The 24414-nt window shown below is 38.4% G+C and overlaps 1 long non-coding RNA gene across 2 annotated transcripts in view; it reads right to left on the bottom strand.

Moving 5' to 3' along the window:
- The window catches only part of LOC117974885 (uncharacterized), a 31537-nt gene extending 9236 nt beyond the window's left edge, over positions 1–22301 (bottom strand). Inside the window, exons 1-5 of one of the 2 annotated variants that reach the window (XR_010113346.1) lie at positions 21966–22301; positions 21684–21746; positions 5503–5531; positions 3966–4078; positions 2570–3546 (exon numbers count right to left, since the gene is read on the bottom strand). This is a non-coding gene — a long non-coding RNA (uncharacterized LOC117974885). The remainder of the gene's footprint in view (positions 1–2569; positions 3547–3965; positions 4079–5502; positions 5532–21683; positions 21747–21965) is intronic. The other variant, XR_004665051.3, reaches the window with a different exon arrangement.
- Positions 22302–24414: the final 2113 nt, after the last annotated feature.

The following is a 24414-nucleotide window of genomic DNA, read 5'->3' as shown; positions in this document are numbered from 1 at the left end:
TCTTTCCTGAAAATCTATGATTCTAATGTCTCCAATCCTATTCTTTTCACTATTCCCAAATGCAGGTTAAAGTTGCTTTGTCATATTAAAACTAAATAGAGGAGCAATTGTTTTTATGGAGCTGAAGGATTATAGAGCTGCAGTATGGTTAGAAGGGACCTTATGGGTCATTATGTCCAAAACTGTTTACTTTTACAGATGAGGAAAATGAGTTAGAGGAAAGCTGAAGTGATTGGACTCTTATTGTCAGTGGCTGCACAGGGCCAGACCTGGAATACCAATCTCCTGCTTTCAAATTCAACCCTTTCTCTATCATATGTTTCCCTTCCTACAGTTTGTCCACAGCCGCACAGCTAGTTGCCAGTCTCCTGAAACTAATATTTCTAAATATTTCAGTTCTACAAATTCTGGTTATTAAAACGTAGAATACCCCATCAAATCCTTTGGTCAAGTGATGTCCCTTAATTTGAACCCAGATTGTGAAACAAAAATTAGACACAAACCCCCGCAAAGAAGCCAGGATCTTACAAATGCCATAATATCTTTCCTTTGAACATAAGAAAACATTTTTGGATTCATAGATTGAAGATTTGCCAGTAGAAGGATGAATAGAAGAGAGAGTAACATAGATCAATACTGTTTTCTTTTCACAAACTCTGAACTAGTGAAGTTGTAACTTTTTTCATATTTACCCTTAGTAATTACTTTAGCAATAGACATGATTTGTATTGATGCAGTAACAACTCATGAGCATATATGAAAGATACATTGAATCAAGTAGTGTTGAATTAAAGAGAAAATGGTTAAAGAAATTCACTCCTGGGCTGAGAAATTATATGTCAAGCTATAGCCTAAAGTGAATTTTTATGGCTGAGTTACAAACCCTTGGAAATACTGAGACACTTAACTGCAGTTGGTATCTTTACGATTATATCACCTTTAGAAACTAGCAGATTTGCTCCAGTGCAGCTGCAGCCCCAGGAAATGAGGAAAGGCTGTGCTGGAAGGGGACCTGCATACATTTTGGGCCATCTAATGAATAAAGGAAAAGGATGGGCTTAGGACCAGGACAAGGAAAAGAGATGGGGCTGGGAGGCTGAGAATAGGAAACCAAGGGGACAAGGGGAGCAGGAAAAGGAAAAATATGAAAAGGGAGAGAAATTGAGACCATTTGAATGTCAAAATAATTATTACAGATTAGAACCTATTAAACACTATTGAATAGAATAGGAATCCATGAATCAATACTGATATAAATTAATTAATATATAAATAGGGAAGAAGCAGTTGCTCTTTTTAATAATAGAATACCAGCTAATCAATTAAGAATGAATGATGGAATTAGAAAAATCATCATTTGGCCAACATGGTAGTAATAATTGATTCAAGTAAGAATGAATATACTGGCTACAATAGTGGGTAAAAATTAGATGAGAAACAGGATACTTACATACCCTCAATGTCGCTTCCCATAAGACACTTGTAAATTACAAAGGAAAAATGGTAGTGGAGAATCTGGTAGACACAACATTAAGGAAGATGTCAGAGTTGACTTACCAGTAATAGGACAAATAGACATTATATGACTTCTGATATAATGAATTGAAGACACAACATCACTTTCGTGTTGTTCCTGCCGAAAATGTGTTACTGGAGTCTGGTCATGAGGAAGCCCAAACTGAGGATAAACCCTAACTGAGGAATATTCTACAAAATAATTGGATGGTGCTCTTCAGAAATGTCAAGATCATTAAAGACAAGGAAAAATGGAGGAAATATTCCAGATTAAGGGAGTCTAAAGAGACAGGAAATCTAAATGTAATGTGTAATCCGGGATTAGACCCTGGTTGAGAAAAATGAAATTTGCTATACATTTGCTCTGCAAATTAGATAATAGTGTTGTATCAATGCTATTTTTGGATTATAATAACTTTACTGTTGTTGTGAAAGAAAATATCCTTATTTTTATGATTAAATATTTAGGGGTTAAGGGGCATTTGTCTACAACTTATTTCCAAGTAGCTTGGAAAATAAATTTATATTTATGGAGAAGGAGAGAGCATTTGAGAGAGAGAGCAAGAGAGCTTGATAGCAAGAGAGAGAGACAGCGCATAAAGCAAATATGGAAAAATGCTAGCAGAGTATTTAGGGAAGCTCAGTGGTGGGTATATAATTATTTGTACTAGTCTTTCAATCCTTTCATGTATCTGAAATTATTTCCAAAAAGAAAGTCTTAAAGAGAAAGAATAGATGATGTTTGTAGAGGGAGGAAAGTGAAAAAGAGATAAGTATTCAATATAAAGAAAGAGAAAGAAGAAAGTAAAAGATCACAAAAGGGAGAATAGATGAGGAAAATAAATGTGTCAACTCTAATAAAGAACTTTGGTTTTGTGTACTTACAAAGTCTATTTCAAGGCCCATAAATCTGGGAGCTCATAGATTCTTATGAGTTTAAGAACTCCCGGAGCTGGGCTGCAAGATATAAGAGGCAGGCATGTGAGTCTTTTCTTGGGAGGTTTGCTGACTTTCTTTAGATCAGAAAAGATGGCCAACCCCCTCACCCACCTACCTGATAAAGCTTGAACGTGTTTCCATCCAAATCTCATGTTGAAATGTAATCCCCAATGTTGGAGGTGGGGCCTGGTGGGAGGTGACTGGATCATGGGGGAGGATTTCTCTTGAATAATTTAGCACGATCCTCTTGGTGCTGTCCTCACAATAGTGAGTTTTCATGAGATCTGGTCTTTTAAAAGTGTGTGGCACCTCCTCGCCTCTCTCTTGCTCCTGCTTTTGCCATGTGATGCGCAAGCTCCCTCTTCGCCTTCCACCATCATTGGAAGCTTCCAGAGGCCTAGCCAGAAGAAGATGTCATTATGCTTTCTGTGCAGCCTGCAGAACCATGAGCCAATTAAACCTCTGTTCTTTATAAGTTACCCAGTCTCAGATATTTCTTTATAGCAAGAAAGAATGGCCTAACACACCAACCCTGCCTCAGAGTTTAATAAAAGATGCCCATTTAGACACGATATTTACTAGCTGCTGAATCTACCAGACTTCTCAGTAGCCCCTTTCTTCTTCAAACGTTCTCAGGAAGAGGAGAAAGGCTCCGTCCTCCCCATAACAGCTTTCCTAACCTTTGTGAAGCCAGTATGTCAAGAGACGTTTGGAAGTGTCTGTCCTTCTAGAATTTGTCAATTAGTCTGGTCCATGTCAAAGGTAGGAAAATCAGAAGTGATCTCTTGCTCAAAACAAAAAACAACTTTCTTTTGTATGGCAGAAAGGACCAGGCCATTGCCAGAGGACTGTTTCTTTGAATATAGGAGCCTCAGAGAGGCTTTGGGGAAGAAGATGTGTAGAGGGAACATGGGGTCCCTATCTCTCAGCAGAGGCCATGGCTTCTGGGCCACAGTGATCAGGCAGTGAATGTGTTCTAAAACCTCAGGCCAAAGAAGAGAACATCAGTCGTCATTCAAATGTCTTCTCTATTCCTGCTCTTCTTCACTTTCTGCAAGATCCTTCTTAAGCAAAAGTGAAATGTGTTGCCTCCTGTAAATAGAAAATTCCATAAGTGGGCAGCATCAGACATTGTGTACAAACAAGTCACCAGCGCTCTTTCTCTGGCTCTCTCCCTTTGCTTTCCTTTCTCCCAGTGTCATTTGCAGGCCTGTACTCTCCTACATCATAGTTCTGAGTAGTTCTGGATTTGCACGGTCCTTAATTAGGGTGACCACATATCACAGTTTGTCCAGAATAAGTCCAGTTTACGTCTATCATGCCAGCATGTGTATGGATAGCAACCCCTTTCACTCTCAAAAATGTCCTGGTTTGCATGATAAATCATTCACTCACTATATTTTTAATTTTCATGATATTAGAAGGAGATATTAAGGTGAACTCTTATTAAAAAGTGTTGCAAAAAGTCTCTAGCCCTGCTAATGTCACTTGATCACCTCTGAACCAATTACCATCTCCCAGGGGATGAGGTTTTCTGGTTGGTCAGTTGGTCATGTGCCCATCTCTGATGTTAACAAGTCATGTCTTTGTAATTGATGGCCCTGTCAGGATGGGAGGACTTGTTCTGGAAAAGCGAAGAGACTAATAAGCAAACATGAAATTAACATGTGACCCTTATACAATACACGCCTGAGGTTCTGCTCATATTTCATATAACTAGTTGGCTGGTTTTTTATTTCACATTTTCCATTTTCCTCCTCTCCTCATCCCCATGATTTTGTATTGCCACCCTCCCAGCCCCATCTCCTTTCCCTGAAGTGGTCCTAATTGTTATTCTCTACCTCTAATGAGCTGCAAACTCTCAGAAATCAAAGCTTAGACATAGAAACAGATCTAGATGGTATAGATATTGATATAACTATAGATATAAATATAGATCCCCATCACAGGTAGAAGGCCCTTATGCCCAGAGGAAATGCTCTCCAAATGTCTTTAACATGAATTAAACTTGGCCGGGTGTGGTGGCTCACGCCTGTAATCCCAGCACTTTGGGAGGCCGAGGCGGGCAGATCATGAGGTCAGGACATCAAGACCACCCTGGCTAACATGGTGAAACTCCGTCTCTACTAAAAATAGAAAAAAATCAGCCAGGCCTGATGGCACCCACCTGTAGTCCCAGCTACTCAGGAGGCTGAGGCAAGAGAATTGCTTGAACCCAGGAGCTGGAGGTCGCAATGAGCCGAGATCGCACCACTGCACTTCAGCCTGGGTGACAGAGCGAGACTGTGTCTCAAAAAAAAAAAAAAAGAATTAAACTTTTGAAATAAAAACTAGGCCGGGCACGGTGGCTCACACCTGTAATCCCAGCACTTTGGGAGGTCGAGGCGGGTGGATCATGAGGTCAGGAGATCGAGACCATCCTGGCTAACATGGTGAAACCCCGTCTCTATTAAAAAATACAAAAAACTTAGCCGGGCATGGTGGCTGGCACCTGTAGTCCCAGCTACTCCGGAGGCTGAGGCAGGAGAATGGCGTGAACCCAGGAGGCGGAGCTTACAGTGAGCCGACATCTTGCACTGCACTCCAGCCTGGGCAACAGGGCGAGACTCCGTCTTAAAAAAAAAAAAGTAATAAAAACTAAAACTAGGCTGGGCGCGGTGGCTCACGCCTGTAATCCCAGCACTTTGGGAGGCCGAGGCAGGTGGATTACAAGGTCAGGAGATCGAGACCATCCTGGCTAACAGGGTGAAACCCTGTCTCTACTAAAAATACAAAAAACAAAACAAAACAAAACAAAAAAACTAAAACTAGTATTCAGGTTGCAAAATAATTTTTATATATATCATCTAGTTTGTTTCTCACAGTGATTTCATGAGATGAATATTCTTTTCATCCCTTTGTTGCACTTCTGGAAACTGAAGCATAAGATTACATACCTTTTTAAACCAAAATAATGTAACTCGAATTCCAGTTTTATGATTTTAATTTTCATGATTTTTCCCCACATCTATGAAACTGAGTACTGTTTTATTTTTCCCATTTGTTTACCTTTCCGCCCCTGCTGTAATGCATGATCACTGTAAAAATAAAACAAAACAAAAAACGAGGAGGGGGTGGAGAGAGAAGAGGACAAGGAAAACCATAAAGTTAAAAGGTTTATATTCCCTTTACTCAGGGATAATCAATATTAAGACTATTGCCTTTCTTTCTTTCTTCTTCTTTCTCTTTCTTTCTCCTTCCTTCCATCCTTTCGTTCTCATCCTTCTCTTTCTTTCTTTCTTTCTTTTTCTTTCTCTCTCTTTCTTTTCTTTTCTTTCTTTCTTTTTCTTTCTTTCTCCCTCTCTCTCTTTCTCTTTCTTTCTTTTTCTTTCTTCTCTCTCTCTCCTTCCTTCCTTCTTTCCTTCTTTCTTTCTTTTGTTTTCTTTCTTTTTCCTTCTTTCTAAGTTGGAGTGCACTGACACAATCTTGGTTCATTGCAAACTCTGCCTCCCGGGATCAAGCCATCCTCCTACCTCAGCCTCCCCAGTAGTCGGGACTACAGGTGCACGCCACCATGCCACCATGCCTGGCTAATTATTTTGTATTTTTCGTAGAGAGGAGGTTTTACCACATTGCCCAAGCTAGTCTTAAACTCTTGAGCTCAAGCAATCTGCCCGCCTCAACCTCCCAAGATGCTAGGATTACAGATGTGAGCCACCACACCTGGCCTCTAGGCTTTCCTTTATGGATATGAAACGTGCTGTAGACTGAATTGTGTGCCCCCAAATTGAAGTCCCAATTCCAATGTGACTATATTTGGAGGTAGAGCCTTTAAGGATGATAAAAGAAAAAGCATCAGCCAAGTTAAATTTAAAGGCGCTTAATTGAGCAATGAATGATTCACAAGTCAGGCAGCCTTCTGAGCCACAGCAGGCTCACAGATTCCAGCACAGCCACATGGTGGAAGAAGATTTATGGACAGACAAAGGAAAGTGACATGCAGAAAATGGAAATGAGGTACAGAAACAGCTGGATAGGTTACAGCTCAGCTTTTGCCTTATTTCAACACGGTCCCAACAGTTGGCTACATTTGATCGGCCAAAACTCAGTGATTGGCACAAGTGTAGGCTATGGTTTGTTTACACCTCCACTTATTATAGTTCACAATGTACAGGAAAACCTTTAGGCCGAACTTAAAATACATAAGGAGGCAACTTTAGGCTAAACTTGATTTAACAAGGAGGTAGTTGAAGTTAAATGAGGTCATAAGGATGGGACCCTAACCCAACAGGACTAATGTCCTTATAAGAAAAGGAAGAAACATGGGGCATGTGCCCTACACAGAGAAAAGGTCATGCGAGGACACAGCAAGAAGGCAGTCATCTGCAAACCAGGAAGTGAGGCCTCACCAAAAACCAATGTGGCTGTCACCTTGATCTTGGACTTCTAACCTCCAGAACTGTAAGAAAATAAATGTCTATTGTTTAATCCACCAGTCTCTGATATTCTCTTATGGCAGCCCAAGTAAACTAATACAGAACATATATTTTAAATAAAATTAAGATTATTCCACAGATTCCATTTTGAATCCTTCCTTTTTCACTCATTAAAATTTTCCCAAAAAGTTAAATATTCTTGGCAAGCTGATGTTTGAAACGAATGCATGATATTTCATCATATGGATATGTCCTTGTGATACTGTAAAATATATATTTGGTCTTTGTTTTTGTTTCCTGACATGCAGCTCCTAAAATGATTAAAAGCTCTGGAATGATAAGTGTTTTTTATATGCTAATAAGAAGACTGGTGGCTGGGGTCCCCTAAATAGCTTCAGGATGGGGGCTTGTTACTGAGAAGACCAAGAGATGATTAGAGAGTTGGGATTTTCAGCCTTAACCCCAACCTCTGAAGAGAAGTAAGAGGCTGAAGGTTGAGATGATCACCAATGGCCAATGATGTAATCAATTGTGCCTAGTAATGAAACCTCTATAAATCCCAAAAGGACTAGGATCAGGGAGCTTTCAGATAGCAGAATATGTGTAGGTGCCTGGAGGGTGTTATTCTGGTTGTACATGGTTGGAAGCTTCATGTCCCTTCTCATATGCTTTGTCCTGTGCATCTCTTCCATCTGGCTATTCTATCCTTCATAACAAATAGGTCAACAGAAGTAAATTGTTTCCCTGGGTTCGGTGAGGACCTGTAGCAAATTAATCAAACCCAAGAAGGGGTTTGTTAGAACCTTGAATTCATAGCCAGTCCATCAGAAGCAGAGGTGACAACTGCTACTACTTGCAACGGGCACCTAAAGCAGGGTACAGTCTTGTAGGACTGAGCCCTCAACTTGTGGGATCTGTTACTAACTCCAGGTAGATAGTGTAAGAATTGACTTGAATTAGAGAACACCCAGATGGTGCCTGCTGGAGAACTCGTTGGTGCGTGGAGAGACTACCCCCAACAGATACACATCTAGTGTCAGAATTGCTTGGTTGGTGTGAAAGAGAGTAGGAAACACATTTTGGTTTTTCCCTGTCTCCAAATAGCCCTGGACTGTTTAACCCATCCTCTTATTGGACATTTGAGGATCATCCAATTTTCTATTATAAATAAAACTATAATAAATATACCTTATTAGAAACCAATATTGGACTGCACTTCTAATATTTTACTTTTAATATGTTTGTACAGGTAAGGAAACATTTACCATTTTGATATAATATGCCAAATTGCTTTCCAGAATTATTGTATGAAATTTCACTTTCACATGCATTATTTCAGAATCCTTGTTTCACTGCATACTTTCCACTTTTAAGTATCATTTAAAAAATATTTAAATATTTTTAAATATTTAATAAAATTTAATATTTAATAATATTTAATATTTAAATATTTACTAATTTGATAGGTGACAATTTTTGTCTTATTTCTGTTTTAATGTGCATTTGTTTTGTTCTTAGTAAAAGAATTTTTTATGTGTTTTATGCATTTATTGGGTGTTTGATTTCTTCTTTTATGAATTGTCAATATCCTTTTACCATCTTTGTAGTTGGTTGATTTTTAATTTTTATTGATTTTTAAGCACTCTTTACATATTGTAGACAATAACTTAGTTTCTGTCTCCTTTGTTATAAAATTTTCCTTATTTTAATGTTATTTTAATGTATTTTTGTAAGTATCTAACCTCATTTAATTGGGTAACAATTAAAACCACAAGTATATCCCCTTATAACCAGAAGGGCCTGTATTTCTCTCTCCTCCTTTGAGTGGTTCTAATGTCCCAAAAAGGTCTTCCATGTACTGTAAAGCCTTGTTATAACTTGGTTCATTATCACACAGATTTTAGGTTAAGGTAGGTCAAGGCATGTTCCCTGAACTAAGCTTTGTTTTGTGAAAGACTGATGTTACACAGTTAACCTCTAACCTAGTCCTAATTCTGTTCTCAAACTCCAACATCATATAGAAATACTACAAGGGTTTGAAGTGTTGAGTAAGATAGGTCCAGAATTTCCGATTACTGAAAGAGGGACTCAGCCCAGCACTTTCAAAGCCTGACATGAAATAACTACCACCTTATTTGAAAAGTGCTGTTTTAATCTGTGTCATGGCAACAGTCAGAGTCTTTGGCCAAGATAAATAATTAACTTTCTAACTATTGCGGGGACTTTGTCTTTTGTTTTACTAAGGAACTGTGAATCTGTGCCAAACATATTTTGTGTTTCTAAATCATCCAACTGTAATATGAGAATAATATATTTTAACTTTATTGGATAAAATGAAGAAAACTATGTAAACTGGGTCAATCTTCAAGAGGCTTGTAGTAATTTTACATAATGACGTGCCAGGCTTTGTATCACTATTTGAAATCCTGAAGATTCTGCTTGTTTTGCGTGCTTTTCACATATTTAAAAAAATTACAGCTAGGCTTTTTTTTCTGCCCTATTTATGATTGAACAGACATAATCACATTTGAAAGGAATGTTGTTTATGCAGGCCACATGACAGAGAGGAGTTAAAAAAATAAACAGGGGTGCATTACTTGCGGTTTTGCAAAGCACCTCGGTTTAGAAATTAGATTTGTGTTCAAATTTGGCAGATGGCAGGAGCCTTAGGGGAGCTCCTCTAAACGTCCCCCTTTTTATTCATGAAAGCGTGTTCATAATAATAATTTTTCCCCATCTTAGAAGTTCATTGAGTGATAAAATTCATGTGAAAGCGCTAACAGCACTCACAACCTATAGAATCTATGAGAATAAAACTTGTCCTATGGTAAGGTTTTCTTTAGCCTGCAGGGTGCTTGAAAACAGATGGAGTCCGAGTACCCTTAGACAGTACATGTACTTCCCAAGTCACCATCCTCACTTCTTTTCGTTTTCTTATCCTCTCCTGGCTTTACTCACATGACCTCTCTGGTCTCTGCAAACACTTGAGCGTGGGACCACACTGTTGTTCAAAATGCATTGTACACACCAACGGTATATAGGTAGTTGTGTGAAAAAGCAGCTTCCTGGGTCTTAACCCAGGCCTATTGAATCAGAATCTCTGAAATATGGGGCCTAGGAAGTGGTGCTTTTTATTTTTATTTTTATTTTTTGAGAGATGGAGTCTCTGTCCCCCAGGCTGGAGTGCAGTGGCGCGATCTTGGCTCACTGCAACCTCCGCCTCCCAGGTTTAAGCAATTCTGCTGTAGTCTAGCTACAGCCGTGCATCACCAAGCCCAGCTAATTTTTGTATTTTTTTAGTAGAGATGGGGTTTCATTTTTGTATTTTTTTAGCAGAGACGGGGTTTAATAGAGATGGGGTTTAGTAGAGATGGGGTTTTAGTAGAGATGGGGTTTCACTATTGGCCAAGCTGGTCTCGAACTCCTGACCTCAGGTGATCTGCTCACCTTGGCCTCCCAAAGTGCTGGGATTACAGGTGTGAGCCACTGTGCCTGGCCAGTGGTGCTTTTTAAATAAGAACCCCTGGACAAATGTGAAATACTGTTATTTCTCATCTTTAAAAGAGCAAACATGATGCATGCACAGAGTCTTCAAGGAAATTAAAAAACACTGACTTTCACAACCACAGGCAGAATACTCTGGATGAAGGGTCCAGCTTGGACTCTTATCTGATTGTACACTTTTCATGAATAACATTAAACATGAATAGGAAAAGGCTTGGAAAAATTATTCAGTCATCCTTCATTTTCTCCCCTGTAAAAAAGGGGGTTGTATTTTTAAGTTTTTCTTGACCCAATGCCTATGACTAGATAAGCGTTCTCCTTTGGGGATTGTAAGAGATTGTGTGCCCAGTCCCATGATCAATATGTGACAAACCCTGTTTGAGTCTCTAGACGCATTGTTTAGCATTGTTTAAAAAATGTTGATTATTATTCTCCGTAATGGACATCTGCTATTTTTAGCTTCCTAGCATCTATTCTTCCTTCTTGTGGCAATAAAATTCCACAGACTTTGGGGAACCATCAATCAAGGTGGGACTGTTTATTAAGGTCTTGGGGCCCATGCTTGGCCAATTAGATGTTCTCTTCTTGGACACGGCACCTTAGATGGTGGGACTCTAGAGCAGAAAGTAGGCAGAGTTCCCATAGAGAAGGCAGCCCATGAAGAGACCTTGCACAGCTCCTATTACAAAGGCTCAGATCCGCTATGGTTCCATCCTTCCCAAGACCAGTTCTTTAGCGTCTCCTTTTATTGTCTGGGCCACCACAGATCTTTTCAGTTAACTTTTTTTTTTTTTCACTTGACTTAGCCAGTGACTGCTTCGCTACTTGCAACCAAAGAAATTTAATTCATCTTCTTGCAAAAGTCTCAGCTCACTCTCTGTCAGCATTTCCACAGCAGCATTAGTGAAGGCTCTGGTCAGGGAAGGGGCTAAAGAAAGTGCACCTGCAGGAGAATTTTGCCCTCCTAGCTGATGCCTTGATTTAGCCTGGCTTTATAATTCTTGTTCAACTCCCCTGATGCAGTCTGACAGTTTGAGGAGTACTGTTTCTCCATGATAAGAAAGCATTTGCCTTAGGGAGGAGGGAGAAGATTGAATGGAAGTGTTTTATATTCATTTGAACCACAATTATTTTGCTGACACAGGGCAAGGTATTAACAGGGTTTTGCTGTTGGGGAATTAAAAGCCTTTTGGCCTACTCCTTGTTCAGACGTTTCTCATTTTTAATATTGTGGTTTAAATGCAGTAACATGTGGTTAAGAAAAAAATGAAAATGTGTGCCCTGACCTGTATGGATATTCAAATCCCCACAGGATTGTCGTGCTTGGGGAACATCCCAATTTGAAAGGCCTCTACCTTCAGGCTTCTAGCCACCTTTCCTACTGAATCTCCCTTGACCCTCTCAACCCATCTTTCTTTCTCAGGCCTTCTATTCCGTTCTGTAGCATCTGGTCTCATCCCTTGCTGTGCATTCCAGAGAGTTTAAAACACTTGGAGAGTTTTTAAAAAATATCGATCCCTCAGCCAACTGTAGAGATGCTGGTTAATTGGTGTGGGATACGGTCTGAATATCAAGATTTATGAAGCTCTCCAAGTGATTCTAATGCACATGCAAGTTTGAAAATCTGTACTCTAGAAAAGGGGTTGGCAAATACGACCCATGGACCAAATCAAGTCCTCCAGTGTTTTGTGAATAAAGTTTCAATGGAGTAGAGCCATGCTCATTCTTTTACAGACTGCCTATTGGTACTTTCTTGCTACATTGGCAGAATTGAGAAGTTATGACAGAGACCTTATTGCCCACAAAGCCCGCTTAAAATATTTAGTATCTGGTCCTTTTCCATGAAGCCTTTTTCAACTCTGCTCTGGAGCAGTGGTTGTCAACTTTGTACATGTGTCAGAATCACTTTGTAAGACTTATTAAAATGCATTGCTGGGCCTTCCCTCCAGAGATATTCATTCAGTAGGTCTGAGATAGGGCTCAAGAATTTGCATTTCTTTTTCTTTTTTCTAAAAGACAGGGTCTCACTCTGCTACCTATGCTGGAGTGCAGCGGCACTATCACGCTCACTGCAACCTCAACTCCTGGGCTCAAGAGATCCTCCTGCCTCAGCCTCCAGAGTAGGTGGGACTACAGGTACATGCCACCATGCCTATTTTTAAAATTTGTTTTGTAGAGATGGGGTCTTGTATGTTTCCCAGGCTGCTCTCAAACTCCTGGGATCAGGTTCCCAGGGGGAGGTGATACTGCTGATCTGGGAATCACATGTTGAGAACCACTGCTGTAAAGCTGAGCTGCTCAAACTGTAATTGCCTACAAATCACTGTGGTTCTGTCACAATGAAGATTCTGATTCAGTCAGTCAGAAGCAAGTCCTAAGAGTCTGCATTTCTAATGAGTTGCTAGGTCACGCCAGTGCTGCTGGTCCATGGACCAAACTTTGAGTAGCAAGGCTTTTAACACACTTCCGATTTCCCACTTTTGTGCCTTTGTTCATCCCTCTGTTCTCTGCTTGAAATGTCTAATATTTACCCATTCTCAAGCTTTATTTTTTTCCTCTGTGAGCTGATGCCCTGAGTTCTTTTAATCTCATTAGACTCTATCCATGCCTTTTATATGGTATCTTTCACCTTTTTACCTTCTATCTATTTCACTGGTCAGAAATCACCTTGGCAAGTGTTTTAGACATCACAGGAGGACATATTAGAAACATATAAAGAAAAGGATCACAGGTAATTTGACTGGTGGTATTCTTATATATTTTCTCCTCCTCATTTTCAAGAAGGTGGCAAAACCTTAAGTTTCTTTGTCCCAAGAGAAGTTTGTTACACATTGGAAAGCTGAAGCTGCTTAGAGTCAAGAATGTGTCCTATCTCACATAAAAGCCTAAAATCATCCCAGAGAGAAATGGAGAGAAAAGGGCTCTTGGAGAACATGCAAAGGTAGGGACAGGGCTTTTCTCTCCCAGACTGGGTAGGGAGGCAGCGGTCACTGACCCATGTCCTTATCTTGGGAGCACTCAGGGTGGTGGCAGCAACTCAGAGAGGACCAGTTGTGTGGTGTCCTTGGAGAGACTGGATAATGGGCACTGAGGTTCTCAGGCTTGGAAAGTCATCCTGTCCCACAAGTGGTATACAAGCTGAGAGTTACATGACTTTGAGGGACAACAGGAGTTTGACCACTGCTGTTGTCCATGCTGACTATAGATGCTTAGAGTGATTGCATCTTTCCTCTTCATTCCAGGCACCATATAAGCTTCTCAGATTCTTAAAAAATCTTAAGGGTTTAAGATAAGGGAATTTGGGATCAAATTTGAATCGATCTAAGGAAATTACACAGGTGAGATATATTTTGCAAACCTGAGTTTATGAACTATGATCCACAGTCACACACACGTTTAGAAATGTTACATAAGGAAATAATAATCAGAAGTGTGGCAAAGATTTATCTACAAATATTCTTATCATGTAGTATTTGAAATACTTAAAAAGTAATTATGATACAACTTTAAAATGAACTACTGCTAAAAGTCATGTGCAAAAGAAATTTTAATGACAAGGAAAGTTGTTCTCAATATTTTGTTTAGGATAAATAGGTTATAAAACAGCATATACACTCTGATCTCAACTTTGTTTAAATGTAATACATCTCTTCAGGCTCAAAAATGCTGGAAGGATAAAATAAAATATTAATAGTGGTTATCTCTGGGTAGTGACATCAAGGGTGATTTTTATCCCTTATATCAGAGATAAAATATATCCCTTTTTATGCCAGGAAAAAATTTTAAAAAAATAGCTTTGAGTCTTAAAATTAAAAATAATTCTCAATTGGGTTCCATGAGTACTCAAATCTTTACGGCATAATTAAGCCTAATCTCAATTCATATGACATTTTGCTTTTTTCCCCCTAAGGCCTTAGCTAACAAGCTTTAAAGCTACACCTGTGTGACTCACTCACCGTCTGAACATTTTCATCAAATACTGTACTACAGGCTCCTGCCTGCTCTCACTACTATTAGTAACTCCTGTCTCTACACTGTTATCCACATGGCTGTTATAGTTAGCTTCTTAAAGCATAGGGGACTCAGTGCTGAGAAGTTCAAGCCTGGTTCAAATCTCAGCTTTGCTATTGACTAGCTGTATGTCTTCATTAAAACTAAAACTCCCCCATCTGTAAAATGGGGGTGATTATAATAGACTACCTAAATCAAGATTGTTAGGAGAATTACCACTCTATGAAACATTGAGTGCAGCTATGTTACTTTCACTCTCATTTTGTAAATGACTCTTTATTGTTTGTTTTTTCTTTTATAAAAAATGATGCTTAACTTCTAATCAGGGAAATGTGAATTAAAACCAAAATGAGATAACATTACATATTCAACAGATTGGTAAAGGACATGAAAAAATGAGAACACTAATAAACTGCTAATAAACTCTGATAAACGGCTCTTTGTTATAAATTGATACAACCAGGCTGGGCATGGTGGCTCACGCTCATAATCCCAGCACTTTGGGAGGCTGAGGTGGGTGGATCACGAGGTCAGGAGTTCAAGACCAGCATGGCTAATATGGTGAAACCCCGTCTCTACTAAAAACACAAAAATTAGCCAGCCGTGGTGGCACGCACCTGTAGTCCCAGCTACTCGGGGGTCTGAGGCAGGAGAATCGCTTGAACCCAGGAGGCGGAGGTTGCAGTGAGCTAAGATTGTGCCACTGCACTCCAGCCTGGGTGACCGAGCAAGACTCCAACTCAAAAATAAATAAATAAATAAATAAATAAATAAATAAATAAAATTGATACAACCTCTTTGGAAACAGCTTGGCGTTATCTAATAACATCAAAGATATGCAGCCTTATTAGCCATCACATCAATTCTACTCCTAATTATATGTTATAAACTTGTGTACATGTGAATCAGAGCACGCACTGTGTATGTTTACAGTAGCAATATTTTGAAATAGCATTAAACTAGAAACAACCCAAATGTTCATTGATGGGAGAATAAGCAAAGACATGTGGCATATCCATTCAATGGAATACTCTATAGTGAATAAAAAGGAATGAGCTATAGATAGATGAATAAATATTATAAGCAAACATAAAAGAATACATCCGGTATGATACCATATATATAAAGTTCAAAAAGGAGCAAAACACAAAAGAGTACATACTATATGATGCCATATATATAAAGTTCAAAAGTAAAAACTAAACTCCATTTTTTGAGCATACAAAAATGTAAGACCTTTTTAAAGAGGCAAGAAAACTAATTACTATAAAAGACAGAATAGTGATTTACCTTTAGAAGGGCAAAGAGAGTATTGTGTTAAATGAGGAAGACACAGGCATTTTCTGGGTTGCTGCCAATATTCTATGTCTTGACTTTGGTATTAGTTACACAAGTATTTATTTTATAATCATTTATTACACTGATATTTATGATTTATGCACATTTCTATATGAGTGTTATATTTCACATTTTAAAACATTTAAAAAGTATTTAGGGGAATGTTGGGAATATGGCACCCTGAATGTGTCCCTGCTGTTCTCAAATCTCCATTCCTAACAGCAGTCTTCCTCTCCTGAGTCTATCTGGCAGGCAGGCAGGGCATTGAAGGGTAAGAATATGACTTTGGGCTCTGCGGATCCAGACACAGAAAGTTGATGTCAGACTTTTTCTTTTGGCTTGGGACACAGCCTGGAGTTGTAGAGAATTTTGGAGCAAAAATCAGTGTACCATAGTCTTGGAGAGAACGTAGGTTTTGGAACTCTGTGGCATTCCAAGAAGAAGAGTGGTGCCCAGAAAAATATTTCAAGGGGATTTCCTTTTCCCCTTCCCTTGAGAGCCTCAATCAGGTAATTACTACCACCTATCAGCTGGTACTGAACTCGCCACACTGGCAGAGATATATTTGTGCCTCACCACCCTCAAGAGTGAGTACCCCATAAACTCAGCCTGAGCCTGCAGAGTAGGCAAAGGAAAACTATAATCCACGTAAGGGATCCTAGCAGCCAGAGAAAGAACACTCAGAACATCTGGAAAAGGTGGTTCTTGATTAAATAAAGCTGTTAAAAGAGGCAGATTATTACTAAAACAATACAAAAAAAGTAATACAAATACCTAGAAGATTCTATGTTTGAAACAGAAGTTTAATTTGTAAATTGAATGACAGAATTCATTAGTATCCAAGAATATCAAATGGAATATGTATTTCAAAACCTTGCAAAAAATACAAAAAGATGGGAATCATGAAGGACAAGGTAGAAGACTTGGAAGATAACTAAATGTGAGTAATAGAAGATCTAGAAGGAGAAAAATAAATAGATGGCAATATTTAAATTCTCTATGCTAAAATAAACTTGAGTCTGGAAAGTAAAATACCTTATTTAATTCTAAGTATTATTTGAGAGGAAATGACAATGATTTGCAAAGGAAAACAATCATTCTGACTATGGAATAACATCTACAGAAGATTGATAGGGAAGGACTGAAAGTCACTCAACTACCAGGAGGTTGGAAAGATGTTTGTATATAAGAAAAAGTTCGAGGAATCAAGTTCCCATAAGCCCCTTTTGAGGAAGAGACTTTTATAAAAAAAAAATAATGAGTCAGAACAGAGATCTTAACATAGGAGAAGTGGAAGAGGAGAAGAAACCATAAAACTTGCAAAATATGTAGCTAGAAAAATTGCCTGAGAGCATAATATGTGAGCTATATAAGTATTCTTAAAAGAAAGAGCCATATTTCAAGGGAAGACCTAATGATGGATTGAAACCAAAAGTTTTTAACTGTCTTAGCAAAACCTGAGTTGTCAAAGTGGTAGAGATGGGGGAAAGAATAAGTAATAGCAGACAAACCAATGAGGCAATAAATCTTGAGGGAGGTTGGGAAGAGAAGAGTTGTATTTTATTTTCATATAATAATAGAAAAATATTAGTTTGATGAGGAATTTTAGGAAAGGGAAATTAACCACTAATGAAATGGTAAATACAGTTAATTGCCCTTCTAAATTAATTGATGTGGTGGGAGTAGAGGGATTGGAATAGTTCGCTTGATCAAATCAGCAGAAACAAAGAACAAAAGAGAGAGGCATATGGATACAGCCAGTCATTAATTAATCTTGTTTTTAGTTTTGCAATGACTGAAATACAAAGGACAGTAAGATTTGAAAAAAGGAAATATTAATTAATAAAAATAAATACAAAATGTGTGTCATAAAATTTGCATTTTAGAGTTGAGCAAACATTTTGGCTTGGAACTTTCTTTTTTTTTTTTTTTTTTTTGAGACACAGTCTTGCTCTGTCGCCCAGGCTGGAGTGCAGTGGCACGATCTTAGCTCACTGCAACCTCCACTTCCTGAGTTCAAGCAATTCTCCTGCCTCAGCCTCCTGAGTAGCTGGGACTACAGGGGCCTGCCACCATGCCTAGCTAATTTTTGTATTTTTAGTAAAGACGGGTTTCACCATGTTGGCCAGGCTGGTCTTGAACTCCTGACCTCAGATGATCCCCTCGCCTTGGCCTCCCAAAGTGCTGGGATTACAGGGATGAGCCACCGTGCCCGGCAGAACTTTCTTTTTTATTTCTACCAGCACTAATTTTTCCAGCTATCTTATTTTATTTTTTTGAGAGTCTATATAGTTTGTAAATTGCCTCAAAAATGTTTTATAACAAGATATAGTGTATGTTTTCAAAAAATCTTTTATAACAAGAAGTAGCATACATTTCCTTTAAAAAAGCCTACATACAAATATATTTTGAAGAAAAATATGACCCCCAAAAATGAAAAGAAATTTATGAGTGAATGAATGGGCAAAGAGATAGCAGGCAAAGCCAAACAATAAGAAAAAAAGAGTGATAATATTAAAATCAGATAATGAATTTGGATTAAAAAATTCTAAGAAAAATAAGATATAATTGTTTCACACCTTTTTGTATCAAAATACATAGCAGCTGAACAGAAAGCAAAAATGCATAGATATGTAAGTAGAGTTTAATTAAAATACAATATAGTGGTACTCTTTAATATGACTATTTCAGAACTGGACAGTTGAATTAGACCAAAAAATAAGGATATAAATAAAATAATTGAAGAATATAATTCTGTAACTTTTAAATAGGAAAATACATTGTGTACATATCTGTGGAATATTTATAAGAATTAATTCCATACTTGACCAAAGAAACCATATAGGGCATGCTCTCTAATCAAAATATAATGAAGTTAAAAATAAGTAATTTTTAAAATAGTCTCTAATAATAATTTATAAAAGACGTTAGATCAAAAAAAGAAATCAAATCTGAAATTATAAATGATTTATAGAAATAAGTGAAAATAAAAATACTTCATCAAAAATCTAAGCATCATAATAAAAATTGTGTTTATGATAAAATGTATGTTCTTAATGCCTTTATTATTAAGGAAGAAAGACCAAAAAAGGGAAAAGGGGGAAAATGGAATTAAATACTTATTAAGAAACTTTTAACTTATTAAGGCATTAGAAAAAAAAACAATGGCCGGGCGCGGTGGCTCATGCCTGTAATCTCAGCACTTTGGGAGGCTGAGGTGGGTGGATCATGAGGTCAAGACATCGAGACCATCCTGGCCAACAAATCCCGTCTCTACTAAAAATACAAAAAATTAGCTGGGCGTGGTGGCAGGCGCCTGTAGTCCCAGCTACTCAGAAGGCTGAGGCAGGAGGCGGAGGTTGCAGTGAGCCGAGATTGTGCCACTCCACTCCAGCCTGGTGACAGAGCAAGACTGTGTCTCAAAAAAAAAAAAAAGAAAGAAAGAAAGAAAGAAAGAAAAAAACCAAACAACGAAATCTGCCAAGAAATAGCAAATTAAAAGCTAAATTTGAGTCAATGAAGATAAAAACAAAGAATGTGTATATTCAAAGCTGGTTGTTTGAAAATACCTGAAAAACAACAAGAACAACAAGCAACAACAACAACAAAACCCACAAAGAATTGCCAAATTATGTTAGAAAAAAAGGAACAAAAATATACAAGAATTAGAAACGAGATGGAAGACACAATCCTAGATGCAAAAGATGAACAAAACGCTGGGAGAGGCACTTGCAACTCTGACAACAAACAGAGGGAAAGGGTGATTTCCTTGTAAAACAATAGGTCTTTAGCACAATGACATGTGAGCTTAATAAATATCATCTATTATTATTATTGCTATTAGCATGTCACATTCAAATTTTTTTGCCAGTTCATCATAAGACGAAGCTCAAACCTCCCTCGCTGAGAAAAATTGCCAGAAGCTATCAAAGGATAAGTTATTCCCTCATTGTAAACAACATTTATGGAGCACACATTGTGTCTGGCGCATGTTCAGATTCAGTGAAATATAAGATATGGCCTCTGCCTGATAAGAACTTAAAATGTTTAGGAGCTGATGTGTACATGTGAGTAATTATTTCAGATTTTGGGGAACAAGAGCCAATTGACCGTTGAGATCATACCAACTACCAGAGGGCAGGGGAAGGAGAGATCTTTTGTGAGGGTTGATGACAGAATTACTTTATGGTGATGGGATTCCAGTGGAATTCTTAAGGATGGGCTGGATTGAAACAAATTTCTAAGAGGAAAAAGGAGTGCAGGCTGTAAAGCAAATAAGGGACTCAAAGTTTGTAAATTGGCCAGTGTGGCTGAAACAAAGAAATAGATCTCATAGGCAAAGTACATCTCTAAGAGGCAAAGGAAGTAAGAGTATGTTGGGCTAGATGATGAAGAGCTCTGGATTTAAATCTATGGAGTTTAGAATTTGTCCTGTATACAGCACACAGTCATTACAGAGTCCTGAGCAGGCCGGTGACACCATAAGCTGCAGTCTTGGGAAGGCTGCGTTAGCAGCAATGTGCTTGGTGGACTTGGGAAGGGGGGTAGACTTGGCCAGGAGCAGCAGAGCAGCCTCAAGGCAGAGGGACTATTGCTGTTATTTTAGGCCTTGGTGAAATCTAGAAATGTCAGTATACCATTCTGCAGATGGAAAAAACAGAAAATGACTTCTGAGCCAAACAGAACAAGGAGGTGTGTAGGCAATAAAACTAAGATGCCTTCAGCAATCCTGGTACAGAATTAGCCACACTTAACCAACTGCCTACTGTCCTCCTTTTGAAGTTAGAGTGACTCTTATTTTTGGCAATACTTCTCAGTTCCTCTAGAGGTGGCAGCTTGGGAGAGAGAACCTCTTTGTCACTGATAGATACACATTCATTTATCCACCGTGAATGGGACAAATTTTCTAAAGGAGTTTCCTCAAGTTTAACCTGGGGTTTGACTCTCCATAAAGCGGGTTTCTTCTACCTCTCCCCCACACACCCCTCCTCCGTGGTCTGTATCCTCTCCAGGAACACAGAGAGTTAACCTTTGCAATTGGATTTGCTCTGTGCAACATGAAGTGTCACCCACAAACGCAGTGTAAAAGGCGTCTGTGAAACGTATGAAAAGAAGTCCAGGAATTCAGTTAATTAACCACATCAGTTTCTTAACGTGATCAATTTTAATTAAACTGAATTTTAATAGAGATCTGTGTAGTCTGTAGAGACCAATTGCTAATTCTACAAAGCATGTGCTGCTTTTCAGTTCAGATTTGCTCCCATCTAATTAATATGGATAGAGCATTAAGCCTTTTTGGACTCTGGTGGTTTTCATTTCATGACTATTAATGATTTTAATGAACTGGACTAATTCAGTAGTTTTCATCCCAGTGTTTCAGGCTTTGTTCATCACAAATTTCAGGTTTATAATTGGTTTCCAGGTCTTAACAGTGGTCATTGATCAGCTTCAGCAGTTCCTTTTACAACTCGGTAGGCACTGGAGACTCTGTTAACCCTTTGCTGCCTGGAGCTGAGAACAGCACAGTGCTTCAGGGCAGAGTCCTGGCTTAACTATCAACCTAACATAGCCACAGGGGCAGGGGAGAACTTAAAATTCATATGGTGATGTTAGCACAGGACAGAACAGAAAAGGTCACCCCAGCAATACGGAAGCTTTAAAAAAAAAAAAGACAGGGGATTAGCTTTATTTTTAAGCTTTAATTTTCAATACTCCAAGTGAGATATGCATAATGAAATTATCATTCTTATTTTGGCAAATCACCTTTTCTAACTACTCATTGGCCCCTGCAAATCCCTACCAGCCATCTTTATTGACAGCCAAAGAGCTAAGACTAAGGAGTAAGAAAAAAGAACTATGAAAAGCTAATAAAAAACAGAAGCAGGGAGACTGGGCTGAGGAGGGAAATAGCTTGGGAAAACTAACACAGAAAAAGAAATGTACACATTAATGAATACGTACGTGTTTTTACATGACTGGGGTTGATCTTCACCATTGGAGAATTGCTTATGGTCCTTTGCTGCCCTGAAAATAAACAATGATATTTGAGCCTCCAATTTAAAATAAAACACAAAACTTTTAAATATTCTGTGTCCAAAGTGACTATTACATCTTTACGTTGCTGGTGCTGCCTTACTCGGTTCTGAAAAGTGACAGGCAGGATGAATATATAGAAGAGCCAAGGTCACACCACCCAAATAAAGCAAGGTAGAAGAGAGCAGATTCTCTGAAACAGACACATACCTCTTTAATTATCCAAGAAACAGTGACGTAAACACTCAAATCCCAGTCCAGAAATGTAGCTCAGAATCATCAGAAGCGCTTAAAAAGCTTGTTTTTGTAAGCCTACCCAGAGAATTTCCTCCTGCCCCCTCATCCACCAATGGAAGAATATACAAATCTTTGCAGAGGTACAGAACTGTAATTCTCAAATGTTCCAGGGTTTTTTTTTTCCTGAAAATATTCTGCCAGAGATTGAGTTGATCTGGATTCCAAACCCAGTTGAAATCTCTTCAGCAGTTTAATTTGTAAAAAAGATCTTTCTTATTCAGTAAGATTCTTACAAAGATGGTAACTTTTTTTTTTACATATCATCTCTGTATTTTCAAGCACAGAGGATCTGAAGAATAAATTAAATGAAGATCATTACCAAGGTAGCATTTAAAATGACCCAGGAGAAAAAAAAATATGTATAAAGTTGAGAACCTTCATTTATTTTATATTTTTCTCACTCCACTCCCCTTGACTCACTCATACTTGGTTTTTTTGATAAGAGTGGTTGACAAATTATGTCTCTGGCCAGTTGAATTTATTTCTTCTCCTATAGGTTAATATATTTAAACAAGCTGCCAGTTATAATAGAGTTGATAGTGTATCTTTAATTCCCGTTCATCTCTCAATCCTTTTCAGTCTTACTTCTGTCCCATAGAGCTGCAGATACGCTCTCCATCTATAAAATGGTGATAATAATGGCTTCCTTGTAGGGCCATTGTGTAGATTAGCACACTTAGCAAGGTGGCTCAGTAAATTATGGCTATTACTACTACTCAAATCACCAATGACCTTTTGATTGACAAATGGCTTACGTCCTTATCTGCCAAGCTGTCTGAAGCATTTGACACTGTAAACCACACGTTTTAAAATCCTTCCAAGAAAGCACTCATTTACACCTTTGTTCTTTTAACAAATGTATGTGGAATATCAGGCAGTGGTCTAGGCACTGGGGTTACCATGTATTTCAGCAGGGCAGAAAGTTCTTGTCTTCTGGGAGTTTTTTTTTTTTTCTAAAGAGGAAAATGGACAAATATGAATCATAAAGTAATAGCTAACATTTATTAAGAACTTAAATTGTACCAGACAACATTCTTAGCTTTTTGCATATTTTAACTTATTTAACTTAGATGAGTATATTATCATGATCCCCATTTTACAGATGAGGACACCAAGGCACTGGTAGTTAACTGTCTTGGTCAGGGTCACAAAGTTTGTAAATGACAGAGTCTAGATTTAAACCAAAGCAGTCTGCTCCAAAATCCAGAAAAAGCATTGGCCACCACCTTGACCTTGGACTTCCCAGCCTTCAGAACTGTAAGAAAATTAATTTCTGTTGTGTAAGGCACCCAGTTGTTGGTGTTTGTTTTGGCAGCCCAAGCTGACTAAGACACCAAATGAAGTCTAGAAGCCTAGAAGAATAATGCTTCTGAGATGTTTAATGAAGAAGGGCAGAGTACTTGAGAATTTGGAAAGATAAACTTTGACAAGAGGTATTGCAATGGGTTCAAAAGAGTGATGAAAAGGCTAGGTGTGGTGGCTCACATCTGTAATCCCATCGACTCAGGAGGCTGAGGCAGGAGTTTTGCTTGATGCCAGGAGTTCAAGACCAGCCTGGGCAACATCGTGAGACCACCCTCATCTCTAAAAATAAAAATAAAAACACTTAGCTAGGTGTGATGGTACATGCCTGTAGTTCCAACTACTTGGGGGGCTGAGGTGTGAGGACTGCCTGGGTGTTCAAGGCTGCAGTGAGCTATAATTATGCCACTGTACTCCAGCCTGGGTGACAGAGTGAGATTCCAATTCACTCAAAAAAGGGGGCAGAGGTCGGGAAAATAAAAGCAAACGTAAACAGCTCTTTCAAGGAGTTTTCTTACAAAAGGAATCAAGAACTAAGCCATGACAGCACTGAAGGACCTTTAAGATGGAAGACAATACATAACGTTTATATGCTGATGGTATAACTTAGTAGACAGAGGAAATTCCATAGGATATGATTGAAGAGGAACAACTGCAGGAACAAAGTCATTGAATAGGGGAGAGGGAAGGAGATCCAACACTCATATAGAGGGGTTGAAATGAGATTCAGGAACAGTTCACCCACTGTTTCAGAAGGGGAGGCGGGGGCTAAGGACATAGTCAGCCTTCCTGTCTGTGGGTTCCACATTTGTGGATTCAACCAACCACAGATCAAAAAAATCCAGGGGGAAGAACAATAAAAAATAACAATGCAACAACAAAAATATAAATAATGCAAATTAAAAACAGTATGGTACAACAAATGTTTACATAGAATTTACATTGTATTATATTTTAAATAATCCAGAGATGATTTAAAGTAAATAATCTAGAGATGACTTAAAGTATATGGAGGATGTGCATTGGTTCTATGCAAATGCTACTCCATTTTATGTCAGGA

Source organism: Pan paniscus, chromosome 9, assembly GCF_029289425.2.
Source record: "Pan paniscus chromosome 9, NHGRI_mPanPan1-v2.0_pri, whole genome shotgun sequence".
Lineage (NCBI taxonomy): Eukaryota > Metazoa > Chordata > Mammalia > Primates > Hominidae > Pan > Pan paniscus.
The sequence above is the reverse complement of the archived record's forward strand: the minus strand, read 5'-3'. Positions and strand labels throughout refer to the sequence as shown.